Source organism: Rhinolophus ferrumequinum, chromosome 17 (assembly GCF_004115265.2).
Source record: "Rhinolophus ferrumequinum isolate MPI-CBG mRhiFer1 chromosome 17, mRhiFer1_v1.p, whole genome shotgun sequence".
NCBI classification, from domain to species: domain Eukaryota; kingdom Metazoa; phylum Chordata; class Mammalia; order Chiroptera; family Rhinolophidae; genus Rhinolophus; species Rhinolophus ferrumequinum.
Window position 1 is genome coordinate 26,348,169 of NC_046300.1, and position 14,146 is coordinate 26,362,314.

The 14,146-nt window shown below is 35.2% G+C and overlaps 1 protein-coding gene across 2 annotated transcripts in view; it reads left to right on the top strand.

Moving 5' to 3' along the window:
• The window catches only part of ZNF385D (zinc finger protein 385D), a 727,952-nt gene that overhangs the window by 313,956 nt on the left and 399,850 nt on the right, over positions 1-14,146 (top strand). The window lies entirely within an intron of this gene.

Genomic DNA, 14,146 nt, shown 5'->3' on the forward strand with positions numbered 1-14,146 from the left:
ATGCCAATCTGTCTTACTAACAACTTTTCTATAGACACCGAAGTGCAGCATAATTTATTGTCAATATGTTGCAGAGTATAATGCAATTAATTGGATTTTCTCCTTGTTTAAGTTCCAGAAGGGTGGAGATATTTCTAATTGTATCCATTTCCTATTGATTCATAATGAGATATCTGTCTCCTGACTTGCATGTGCTAGAGAACAATGTACTGGGTACCTCTGAATGGCGCACGACTCCCAGACCAAAGCATGATTGTTTGTTTCATCTGTTCTGCACATATCCAGATTTATCTGCACACAAAAAAGGAGAACACTCTGCCTTTTACCATCATGAGGGTATAAGGTATTCAGACCTCATCTCTCTCGATACCATAAATCATGTCTTAAAAATTGATGTCAACTCCCTAAAAGTCTACCAGAAAAATTTGTTGATGAAGCAAAGCTAAGTTTATTAGACCTACTGCAGCAAGAGGGTATGTCACTTAAAGTAAATAATATCTCAGAATAGGATGTTAGGGTACAGTATTTAACCAGTGTTAGGGACTGGGTTGAATAATTTTAAGATAGGCTTTGCAAGGTAGACAGATAGTTGAGATTGAGCCGAGTTCAGTTTTGGGTTGGTGTGAACAGCAATATAAGGACATAGAATAACCAAGTTGTTAGTCTTGGTAGATAGGCTCTTCAGTTGGTTCAGTCTTAGATTCCAGAAGCAAGAATTTCTTGGAGTAAGAAACTAGGTTAATTTTGTTTAGTTCGAGTATTGTTTAGCACAGAGAGAGGAACTTATTTCAGTTTCACTTCTCACCAATTTTATTTTCAAAGTTCTAATTCGCTCTCGGGTTTATTTTTAATTTGATATATAGATAAATGTCCACATCACTATCTTCAGTAACTTCTGAGACATTTAACAAAAGTAATCACAGAGATCTGTCTTATAAAATACAATTCTCTTAAACCTTGAGATGATTTCCAAGTAAGAAAAATACCTATTTATGGGTAAGTGATAAATCCTCCACACCTCTCCAATTTTAATAACGTAACTTGTTGGCAAATAATTAAATAGGGTAATTATTTAGTGGCTTTTAACAGTAATAAAAATTGTACAATGCTAAGAGAGTAGATCTTAAATGTTCTTACCAAACACACACACAGAAGGTAATTATGTGAGGTGATGGAAGCGTTAACTAAACCTTTCGTGGTTATCATTTCACAATATATGCTTGTATTAAACCATGTTGTATACCTTAAACTTACACAATGTTATATGCCAATTTATCTCAATAAAACTGAAGAGGAAATAAAATTCAGTCAAAATGTTAAAAATACTGTACAGCTTCTGCAATGTAGCTCTTAGTTTTCATTAATAATGCAAAAATATGTTGAGTATTTCAAATTTGTCATGTTGAATGATTTATGAGTACCATCTTAGATCATTTGATTCTCAAAACAACTTCATGAGGTGAATATTAAGAATATGCCCATATTACAAATACAAAACCTTAAGAACTTATGTAATTTTTCAATAGTCATATATCTAGTAGATGGCAGAATGAGAATATGAACTTATCTGCAGACTCTTCACAGCATTGCCTTGTCACCATGGACATATTGACACCATAAAATTGGTGATCTACAAAACACTTTACTTTTTTTTTCTTTTACTTCATTTAGAAACAACAGTACAGGGTGTGATCAACCAATATGGTGAATGTTTAAATAAAAAAAAATATATATATATATATATAGTAAAAGACACATTGCCATTCATGCCACTCAAAATACTCCCCCTCTTTTCAAACATACTCATTTCATTGTCCTTGCCATTTTCTGAAGCAGTTCTGGAAGTCCTCTTTCATGAGTGTCTTTAGTTGCGCAGTTGTGGCTGCCTTGATGTCCTGAATCATTTTGACTTTGGGGAAGAGCCAGAAGTCACATGGTGCCAGGTCTGGTAAATAAGGTGGGTGAGGACACATCATAATGTTTTTGTTTGACAGAAATTGCCATATACTAGAAATAATGTGTGACGAGCTTTGTTATGATGGAGGATGATTTACGGCACACGTTAAAACAACACCTTCTCTCAACCGTAGCTCACACCCGACTGACTGCACCCAACAAGTTGAAACTTGTCACACACTATTACTGAGGTTGGATGCGCTGCTTCCTGTATTGAAGATCCTGCCTTTCCCAATGGCACTCGGAGGCAGCATTAATCATATTTTGTGATCCCAGGCTCTGTGTCACATACCACTTCTGGTACAGCAATTTCTGTCAGATAAAAACATTACAGTGTGTCCTCATCCACCTATTCAAAGGATCTGGCACCACGTGACTTCTGGCTCTTCCCCAAAGTCAAAATGATTCAAGACATTGAGGCAGCCAGAACAAAGTAACAGAAAACACTCAGGAAAGAGGACTTCCAGAACTGCTTCAGAAAGTGGCAACAACAGTGGGATATGTGCATTCAAAACAAGGGGAGTATTTTGAGGGGGATTAAAGACAATGTGTCTTTTACTGTAATAAATGTTTTTTAATTTAAACATTCACTGTGTTTTTTGATCATACCTCATAAGCTTTACTAATATTTCTTACAAGTGTTAGGCATTGTAATAATAGCGAATGAGGTCTCATGAAACCTTATTTTTTTAGTGTATTTAAAAATAGCAATTACTCCTGTTAAGTTCTATCAGTACCCAACTATTTCCAGTTTTAGTTGTCAGTATTTACAAATTCATTTTGAGCTTTAACAGCTCCAACATTATGTAAAATATTGTAAAACTATATCATTTTGAAAATACATAGATAGACCCTTTTTCCTAACCACCATCCTCCCCCAATATATGGCACACATTCAAACACATACACATTTTACTCTTAGGAACTTTAGAAAATACCATGTAGTTTTTTGACTAATTAAAGAACATTATGTTTATTTCTTATTGCAAACAACTGTATGTACATACTTATTCATCAAATAGGATGGAATTCTACAACTAAATTTAATTTTAAAGCCTATATACTCTACATTTTGAAATTATGAGTCATAATTGTCAGGCAAGTATAAAGTGAACATGTGAAATCTTTTATTTCATTTAACTCATTAGTTAATGAGACAAAGCCTAAGATGTTACAATCAGTTCAGAGAATATTTGAGAAGTTAGGTATATATAGACCATTTAACAAAGTAATAGTAGGCTAAGATAACTTTATTTTTAAAAAATACTGATAAATGTACAAAAGGCCATACATTTTGAAGTTATCTGTTTTAGCAAAAAATAAAAATAAAATAAAGTTTTACTTGCACTTCTATCAGACAGAAATCTTTAACAAATAAACAAGTAATTTTACCAAGTTTGAGACCCTTAATCAATAGTAAACAATGGATAGAATTGAGTACATTTCTGCAGATGATCTTTGGGTGTCTTTTTCCCCTTGGTGACATTGAAAAACATGTGCCACCACCTTTGCACATTAAGTACAAGTTTTAGATAATTTTTTTGGTGTTCCAGACTTCTATCATTTGTTTTCCTTGATTTATTTTTTTTTATCCTCCAGACTCCAAGGGGGTTAGATTCCCTGGGCAAATCCATTATTCTATCAGCTCTTCTTAGGTCAAGAAGTGTTCCCTGGTTTGAAATTGAGAAAGACTGCCTGATGCTGACAAGTTAAAGTAAATGAATAAATGCAACCTTGGATTAAATTTAGTCATTACATGATAAGAAAAAGCTCTTGCTGCTGTATCTGGATATTTATCTCTAAAATATTAATCACAGCTTGGCTTACACATGCAAAGTGACAGCTGTGTGAAATTTTTGTACTTTTTCCTTTACAATAATAAAATGATCAAGGCAGGTTTAAGTATTTTTGTATTTTATATTAAAATATTGGGGCATCATCAGATTCTAAGTGTGAAACTGGTATTAATGATCATACATATTCCCTTGGAAATCCAACATTCTATAATGTCTTAATTTCTAAAACAAAGTCATTTTCACAAAAGTGAAAGACGTGTTTAACTTTTTCCAATGAAAGGTATTTTAATCTATTGTGGATCATTTGTTAAAATATTCGCAAGATGAATCATAGTGTCATTTCTTTTTTATTTTTTTCTTCATCAATAATATGCTTTTTCTTCCTAATACTTTCCGGACAACTCGAACTCTACAATATTTCTCCTATCATACCCACTCTGCTGAAAATAAATTAATACTTTTAGAGAGTTTGTTGTGTGTATCAATGAAATAATTTTTGTTTTCTCATTCTCTCATCAGCACTGACCTTTCTCCATATCTCATGTGATGAAAGAAAATATTAGGTGATAAAAAGAGAGAATTTCCAGTTAGTAAAAATAGAGCTTCTAATCCATGGGATAAGTATGATTTATGATGTTCTGTGTCATAGGGTTTTATCTGGTCTAGTCTGCTTATTTTACAGAAACAAAAATATAGATAAATCCAGAGATGTGATATAACTTTGCCAAAGTCACACAATTAAAGGTGGTTTCTAGAACTACGTTTTTCCTCTCTGTAAAATACTACATAGTTAGGAAATTATGCTTCATAATTATATTTCTTAGATATATTTTCAGGAATCCCAGAGAACTAGACTATTTATTTTCTTGAAATAAGAAGATGTACTTTTCATAATTAATATGCATATTGAGCTTGAGCTTTACCAGTTCTAATGATGAATTGTGTGCATATGGGAGGATACAAACCCTTGGAAAGCCATTGAACATGCTGATGTACTCTGTTTGGCTTGATAAAGGAAAAGACAAATTCCAGAGGCTCATGTTTAGTGACAATTTTTGTCTTTGAGGGTAAAATAAAATTCCCAGAAGATTTTTGGTTATCACCACCAATTTCTCACAAGGAAGTCCTTCTGTTCATGACTGCACAAAGCCTTAAATGCTATATTTAATCTTTATTAGTGTGCACCCAGAGCTGACTTCACGGTTTCTATTGCTTTTGCCAGAGGGGTATGTATTCATGGTCGACATGGACAGCTGTCATTTTTTTAAATCAACTTTATTGAAGTATAATTTCCACACAATGAAACACACCATTTTAAACGTATGGTTCATTGAATTTCGAGAAATGTTTACACCAGTGTAACCAGCACCACAATTAAAATTCAGAGCAATTCCTTTAACAAATCATGTTCTCTGACAGCCATCAATTTTGATTCTCAGAGAATGCTTGCTTAGGCTCTTGACCTTCTGCCTGCCTGTGATGGGGCTGTTCAGCCAGCCTCACAGTCTCTGAGGATCAGTTTAAAATAGAGCACAGGTGTAACTGAGACACAACAGAGCTCAGGTCTTACTTTAAATGACTGAATCATTGCATCAAATACTGTATTATGCCCCCAGCAATGGTTCTTATTTGAAGTGATTCTCCTCACACACACACATCTAATTCTGTGATACTGTGATGGAATGAGGAGGAAATACCTTCCCCAGTCCTTCTAATGATTAGTTTCTGCCGTAAGGCTAAAGAGCTTGTGCATATTACTAGCTATTAAGACGGGTCTTTCCTTTTTAGAAAGATGACTGGGTGGTTGGGTTTATCATGTAGTCTCGAGACCTCGAGTCTTCGTGGTGTGACAGATGCAATCATTTTATAGGTGCGGAGTTACAAAGATAGCACTGCAAAGGTTGTTTTCTTACAAATCCCCATGCCAGAAACTAAATTATTCTTCCACTAGGACAATGGTGAAGCTTGAGTGATGTTCTCAAAGACTAAAGAAAGAGGCTTATGCTGATGAGGCTGATTAAAGGACAGAGCATTATAATTCTACAAAAATAAGTGAAGCAGCTACTTAGTCCTATTAAATAACTGTATCATAAATCTCTTTTTAAAATGCCATTTTCTTTCAGACATCTTTGCCTTGCTTCCTAGAAAATAAAAATATTAAAAATAAATACAAATGATAATTCAAGGAACAGTAATTTTCAGTGATATCATTCTATTAGTTATTGGGAAAGCACCATTAATTTCTACTCCCAAACTCCATTAAATCCTGCTTCCTTCTTTTTTATTGAAAACAATTTTGTTCTATAAAAGGAAGAAGGAACAGAATATAAAATCATATAGCTTGATCTTTTCCCATCAGTTATTAAGCTATTTCATGTTGGCTGAAAAATGCTTTGGGGCTTCTATGTGTCACTGAGACCTACACAAAAAATTGTGTATCCTTGAAGGTTTTGCACTTAATTTAAAGCTAACTGGGAATGAATAAAATTTTAAATGCAGATAGGTAATGCATACTTGGATAAATATTTTGACATGGAGAAAAGCAGCTTTTGATCTATTATAATTATGTAAGTCCAACATGGGACTTTACTTGAACAGCCTTCACTACTAAGTGGAACTTGAAGTTTAGTGTTGTGTTTCAGGTGACACAAAGAGAACCATGAATAACAGCCTATTATCCAGTTGATGGGGAGACTGAATATCCCTGCCATTATGGAAGCTGATACTGGCAAAGAAATGATGTACACATGGCTTTTTAATACCAGGCTGCAGGCTCATCTGTGTCTTCCTTTCTTTTCCTGAGATCCTTCACCCATTATCAGTCTTCCTACCTTCCTTTTCACCCTTAAAATAATCTGTCAATCTGGATCTTCCTGTAGTAACTTGAGTCCTAATACTTCTGACTCTCATAGCTTTCTACAAAGCTGCCTGATTTGCAGTTTAGCACACTGGCTGAGCACTATGTAGTTAAGTAGTTGGGGAATAAAATCCTAACTCAACCAGTCAACAGTTTACATAACCATTCTAAGCCATCTCATTCTAAGCCATCACTTCCCTTATCTGTAAAATGGAGATACAGATGTATGTACCTTAGAGGATTTTTATGAGGCTTAAATAGCAATATGTTTTTAAAGCGTATAGCACAGGATCGGGCACCCAGTATGCATGTAATACATGCCAGCCATTGATTTTATTCATGTAATTATCCTATTCTTATAATTATCTTACCTCCACTATTACCCAATGTATGTATCCCTAGCTTTGTAATGTACTTTTTGAGAGAGATAGGCCATTTTTAAATATACAGAGGGTGCAAAAAAAAAAAAAGTATACGCATTTTAAGAAAGGAAAACTGTATTAAAATTGTAATACTCGACATATATATATATATAACAAAAGATAAATACAAATCACGTTTGACTTCTGCAATTATAAGAGGTACCCAAAGTAGTTACCATCAGCGTCCAAACACTCCTGACTATGGGGAACCATACCAAAGTGTCCACTTATATACATTATTTTGGCACCCCTGGTATTTTAATTTCCACTTTTAACACTCTTCCAGGCTTTCAATACTACATATTAGTAAATTTAATGATGAAAATTTCATTTTAAACCAAAAGTTAGGGTTGTGAGGTGAAGGTGGAAATTAAAAGCTGTATCAAGGCAGATAAGGCCTCCCCACCAGTTCCTTAATCCTAACAAAGTGACAAATGCATCTTTCAAACTGATCAGGTGACCATCAGTGGAAAATTTGTTTCTCCCTCTGGATCTTTTTTTTTTTTTTTTTTAGTTGCCCTTTCTTTCCTCCTACTAAAACAAAATACTTTAAAGAAGAAAATAGGACCAAATGTTTTACAAATATTTGTAGTCTTTGGAATCTTATAGACATGGCCTTAAATATTCTATGACCTTGAACATATCCTCTTAATTTTGTCATCTATAAATGGCAGTAGATAACAGGATTAAGAATTAAATGGGGTGATGCAGGCAATTTGCTTAGCATGGCACTAGCTCCACGATAAATGTTAGTCAATACTGTTATTTTGTTTATTATCACCATCAAATGACAACACCCAAATTACAGTACGAAGAGCACAGGCTTTAATGCCGGCAGGGCTTGACTGGTCACTTCACCTCTCTGAACTTCAGTGTCTTCATCTATTAAAAGGAAATAATAATGCTTTCTTGAGAGGCCTGTTGTATGCACAAAATTAGATAATGTCCTGAAGAAGCACCAGGCCCGGGGACGTTAATAATCACCAGCCTATCCCAGCCCACGGCCAAAGTCAGTCAATACAGACATTTTATCTGGCCTATCTGGTGAACAACTGAATTCCGTTTCTTTTTTACACGTTTTTATGTATGTACGTAAATGTATCCACTGCAACAACCCCACCCACAATACCACTATTTTTATTTTTTTAATTTACCTCCTTGGCTTAGTTCCATATTACGGTTCATCTTGCATGACACCTATGGTCTTATTGTTTTCCTATCCTTTGCTTTGTTATTTTTCCTTTACACCTCAATGGCACTCATAAAGTATGTATATTGCCCACTTTCCTGAATGATTCGAATGAATAATTTTTTAAGATACCGGATTTTCCATGTATAATGCGTACTTTTTTGCTCAAATTTGTGCAGGAAAAATAAGGATGCCCGTTATACATGGGTGGTACTAATTCCATTTCCCTGAAAGTCTGGGCCTAAACCATGGGTGTGCATTCTACACAGGAGCACATTATACATGGCAAAATATGGTATTTTTTCTTTTAGAATGTTAATAAGAAAAGATATATCATCATCATCATGAACATTATCATGATGAAATGTTGTTTTCTTGTTTTCAAGCTGGTTGTCATTCTTCCATAGGACTAGTACATATCCCATTGTATTTCCTGTTTGATTGCTTTTCTGTAATTTTGCTTTATTTGATTCTGCCATCCTTCTAGAATGAAGTTTGCTAAATCGTGTCAGGTGTGGCTCCAACTCTTTTCCCAACATTCACAGTTTTCCTTGTTTGCTTTTATCTTTGTCAAAACACTGAAAGTGTCTCATGGTTGTTTTAATTGGCATTTCTTTGTTGGCTAGGTTGAACATTTTATTATTTTTCATTAAAGTTGCTTTTCTTATTTTGTACTTAGACTGTTCCTTTAGTTTATTGATTATTTTACTAGTAAGAAAGCAAAAAAAAACAGAGAAGTTAAGTTAGTGCACAATGTCACAATCTGATGAATGCTTATTCACAATCTACTGAGGCATGATGGAATACAGTGGTTCTAAACAGTGTAGTGTATGGAACCAACAGCATAAGCATCACCTGGAATCCTGTTAGAAATGGAAATTTTTGAGCCTTCACCACAGAACTACTAAATCACAATGTCTTGGAATGGGGTCCAGCAGTCTGTATTTAACAAGCCCTCCAGGTAATGCTCATGTTTTCTAAAGGATGAGAACCACTGATCTAATAGATTCTTTTCCCCTGTGGGAGCAACCATCAGTTTCTTTTAGCAAACCCTTGATTTTGTTTACTTATCAAAAAGCAATCTAACCAGGGAAGGTGAGTGAAATCCAATGACAGGGTTTTTCAGCCTTGGTACTATTGATATGTTGGGCCAGATACTTTTTGGCTGTGGGGGATTGTCCTGTGCATTGTAGAATGCCTGCCTGCTCATCATTGGATTCTAGAAACACACTTCTCCCCCAAGTTGTAACAGCCAGTCTTGTCTCCAGGTAGTGCCTAATGTCCCCTGGGTGCATAACCCCCTTTCTCTTGAATCACTTCTCTAGGGTATGACTCAGATATTCTAATCTGAGCATCACAATCAAAGACTGCCTTTGACAGGAGTAGAGGCATAGGACCGAGTTCTGGCCTTCTGAGAAGTCCTCAGAAAGGTTTTCCTTTCAGTAAATTGGGGATGAACAGGAGGAAATGTCTCCTATCTTCCTTCTCTTTGGACATTATCTTTTGAATGCGTGTGAGGCTTGGAGCTATGGCAGCCCTTGTACCATCCGGGGAATGCTTATAAGATCAGAGAGAACTTGTTGTAATTGATCTACTACATCAATAGGTGCGGAAAACAGCCACCATCAGACCTCTTGTTATTTGAGAAGATAACCTATTGTTTTTGGAATCTGTAGTTGGTTTGTGTAACTTGCAGCTAAAACATCCTAACTGATATATGCAATATAACTGGAGGTATTGCATTTACATATTCTGGTAATGGGAAGTTATAATATGTATATATCTTAGTCCTTTTCAAATAACTGAATTGTAGCAAACTACAGATATAAATAATATGAAACAATACTAAACTACACAGAAAAGATAATCTGCAAGTAGTTTATGCATGAACAACATGTTCTTATATGTTTATGTATGAAGTTTGTCTTCCTATAGCAATGACAATGAAACGCTCCAAAAATCACATTCAGGATATCAATATTCGGAAAATTCCGTTACAATGAGCTATTTTAGTGGAGAGTAGTGCCATTATGATAGATCTCAGGGGGTTTTATTAGAGAATATGTGCCCAGGTATCTTTGCTGTTTAGTAATAATGAATTGTCTGTGTGTGTGTGTGTGTGTGTGTGTGTGTGTGTGTGTGTGAGATATTCAACATCACTGAAATGTAATGTTATTTCTTTATTGCACATGGTCCTTTTTGTTTGTTTATTTTAAAATAATTGGCCTCAAAAGTAAATGCTAGAGGAATGGAAAATTGTACATTTTGATTCACATATTTCACAGTCTAACATTTGAATGAACAAAACTACAGTCTCAGTGCTCATGATTTACTCATCTATGTTTACATAAAGAAACTTTAGGTGGGAAAAAATGAGGAACAAGTTTCGGTTAATATAAAGATAGAAGCTAGAAAGTACAGCTGATTTAAAACTAATGAATAATAACAACAAAAAGGAATAAATCCATATTGGTTATTGATTAGGATTTAGACCGTCCCTTTCCTACAAGCATAGTGATCAAATCCAACTCTCAGCCCTAGTTGAATTAACATGATGGTCAGATGAATACATCTAGATGAGGTTCACACACTTAATTCCAAAACAAGAATCCCTGCTTGACGTTCATTTCTCTTCTTGCTCAGTCACAATCCTATCTCAATACTCTGAAATCTGGGAAATACAGTATAAAATAAATGACAGCCAGCATAGCCCAAACAAAATAGTAAGGGAAAGAGAGGAAGGAGAAAGGAGAATTAGCTAGTATATGTAAATAAATACATGACACAGTAAGAAAGGAAGAAAATTAGAATCGCTGCGATAGTCTTGATTTTTGCAGCTGGTCATGAGGTTATAAATACTCAAAATAATCATGGTGGATTGCCTGGATTCAATATATATTCTTTCCTAAATATTGTACAGCACTCTATTTTTACTTGATAATCAAGATCAGTCACCCAGGCAACGTATTAATCCCCTTTTGCTTGTTTTTCAATAGCCAGAGTAGTCTGAAATAGCCATGTGGCAGTCTCAGGGGAACCATTGTTGTATTCACTGGTCTAAGCATTCTTATTCAGTTATTCAAAAACCTCTAAATTAGCAAAGCCCAAAGTAGTAAGTCTATTCAAGCCTCTACCTGATCAACTAAGCCTGTCTTCAGTAGACTCCGCATTCCATGTGCTCTTGGATGACAATTGTAGTAGCTGTTTCATGAGTGCTTTTTATGGACTACCAATGTTCCGTCCACTAATGATAAGTGGTTCCTCACTGCCTATAAAACCAGCCATCAGGAAACCTGTCCAAGTTTCTTGTTTCCTTAAGATCCCGCTGCCTACAATGACTTCTACTGGCAGTTTGTGTTTTGGCCAGAATTCAAAATCGTAGACAACCGACTCACCTCTGCCTAGTTTAAGCATAAATAGATTAAGAATACATTGGTTAAATAAACAGACTCTATGGTAAGTGTCAAGACCATTTTCCCACATCGTATCACTCTCCTCCCCAATCCTTGCCATTCCCTACAAGGAACTGCTGCCTCTGTCACAATCAGGCAACATTGCATCAGGAAACCACCACATGGTTGCTAGCTCTAAAACCACACAACCTCTACCACCATCAGGGAGCTCCTAAGTAGGAAGCTGCTTTCACAGCTGTTGGTTCCAGGGAAACACTGCCTTTTCATAAAGTGAACCAGTAAAAAACCAATAGCCCCAGCCCTTCCCCATTCCCCCCACATAACTCAGTTGAAAATCAAAGTCTCCCATGGATATATCTGATTTTGGAACCCAAATCATATGTATGTGCCTTAGTATTAAGGGAGGCTGGGAAAAGTATGTAGTTTTTTTCTTTTTTCAATTCTACTTTGGGAAGGTGGTATTTATACTGTGGAAAAGTATCAAATTATGGAGTTTGGGGGCAGCCATAAATGAAATATATCCAAAGCATCAGTGTTTTCCGAAGGACAGATATTACCCACTCAAACTTAACATATTCCTAGAGTAAACTACTCGAGTACTGAAATTGCAGGTTTCCCAAGTTTCTCTTTTCCTGGTTTTCATTAACATTCCTGCCAGAAGAAGCATAGTTTCACACAATTTCTTTTATTGACATGGGAACAGAAATATCTCAGGACTATCACTATCCCCAGTGTTAAAGAGAGGAATCCCTTACCTGTGCCCAAAACTTAACGTTAATATGGTCCGAATAATATGGTCTGAAATATTCCACTCATTAAATGTAATTGTCATTGATGACATTACATACATTTTCAATTACATCATTTTAAATTTTAAATGTTCTACAAATTAGACACTAGTTTGAATTTAATGTAAACCAGACTTCTACGAGACATCACAGACACATTTGCTACTCCCTGCCGTATATCTAAGACCTTCACATCCCTTCACTCTCTGCTTATTTCTATCTTACAATCTCTGGTATTCACTTTCTTCTTATCATTTAGTTCTTGCCTCAGAATTACCTACCCGAATCCCCTGAACTTGGTTTCACTCCCTGCTCCAATGTGTTCAACACATCACCACTGCAATTTCCTTTTCTCAAATGAAAATCTGTCCATGTCACTGCCTTTTAAAAAATACTTTAGTGGTCCATCCATGCCAGGAGGGAATTTTCCAGCTACTCTGTAGGAATCCTGTGTCCTCCACATTCGGATTCCTATCTTCCTGAACACTCTTAGCTTTTACCAGTTACCCTGGTGAACTCTAGTCAGTCCAACAGAAATACTTAAATTTTCATATATACCCAACTATTTTTTGATTCTAGGCTTCTGAACATGCTGTTCTCTTTGCTTAGAATGCCCTTTCTTCAAAACCACATATTCTTATGTTATGATCTCTTGAGAAGCCTTGCCTCATCTTTCTGTCTAGGATTATTTACTGACTATGTATGGTCTCTACTCCCCTGTATACATGCCACCATTGTGTGCAGAGTTCACTGAGCTCTGATTGGTGGTGCTTGTCATTGTTTATAAACGTCTGGGTCACCTCTTCAAATTTAGCATAAGAGAGAGGTTGCCTCCTATCTTGAATCTCCAGAGGTTGGCATGGTGCCTGGCATGTGTTTTAAGTTCTACCGTTTCTTGTTAAATGAATAAACAGATCAATGGTTTATAGCTACATGCTCACCTGATACTTATTGTTTCTTGTAAGATTTAAACTCAGATATTCTGGAACGATGGCTGACCATGATGGCTGAAATAAGCTTAGTAGTTTAAAATGGCTATTTCAAGAGATCCGTGGATGTTAATTTAGCCACTGGAGGGAGCCCATAAACCATGAATTTAGAGAATTATTACCACTCACAAAGTCTATTAATTAAAAATAATTATAAAGTTGATCTTTAAATTTAAAATAAGGTGATGTATGCCGCTAAAATGATAACTAAACTAATCTGTAAGCTGAAAGGAAATCAAATCAAACTGTGTTTTTATCACAAAGGCAAATCATGGTACAGAAGACAAGGAAAAGAACAAATGGGAAAGAAATAGGAAATTCACAGTTCATGGGTGTTTTTGGCTTGAAACACTGGTTCAACAGTTTTTATTTGCTTTTATGACAATATAGCCTTTAAACGTTTTATTTTAAACGTGTTTTTGAAGAGGTGATATTAGATGAGTAGACCAATTCTAACATATTAGTTCTTAAAACAGTATTAGTGGTAATTTGGAATGGTTTGTTATTAACTTAGTGGCCTGAATTTCTTTCATTTTAATTAATTATGGTAAAGATAATGCTGTTGTCTTTCTCGTTATATTGTTCAAAGGTAAAAAATCAGAAATTTTCTAGATTAAGGCAATTTAAAAATATGATTTAATATACATGATTATGCATGTTCAAAAATCTGAGGTTTTTATGGAATATGAAACATATATATAATTGCCTAGAGACACATGTACAAATATTCTATCAT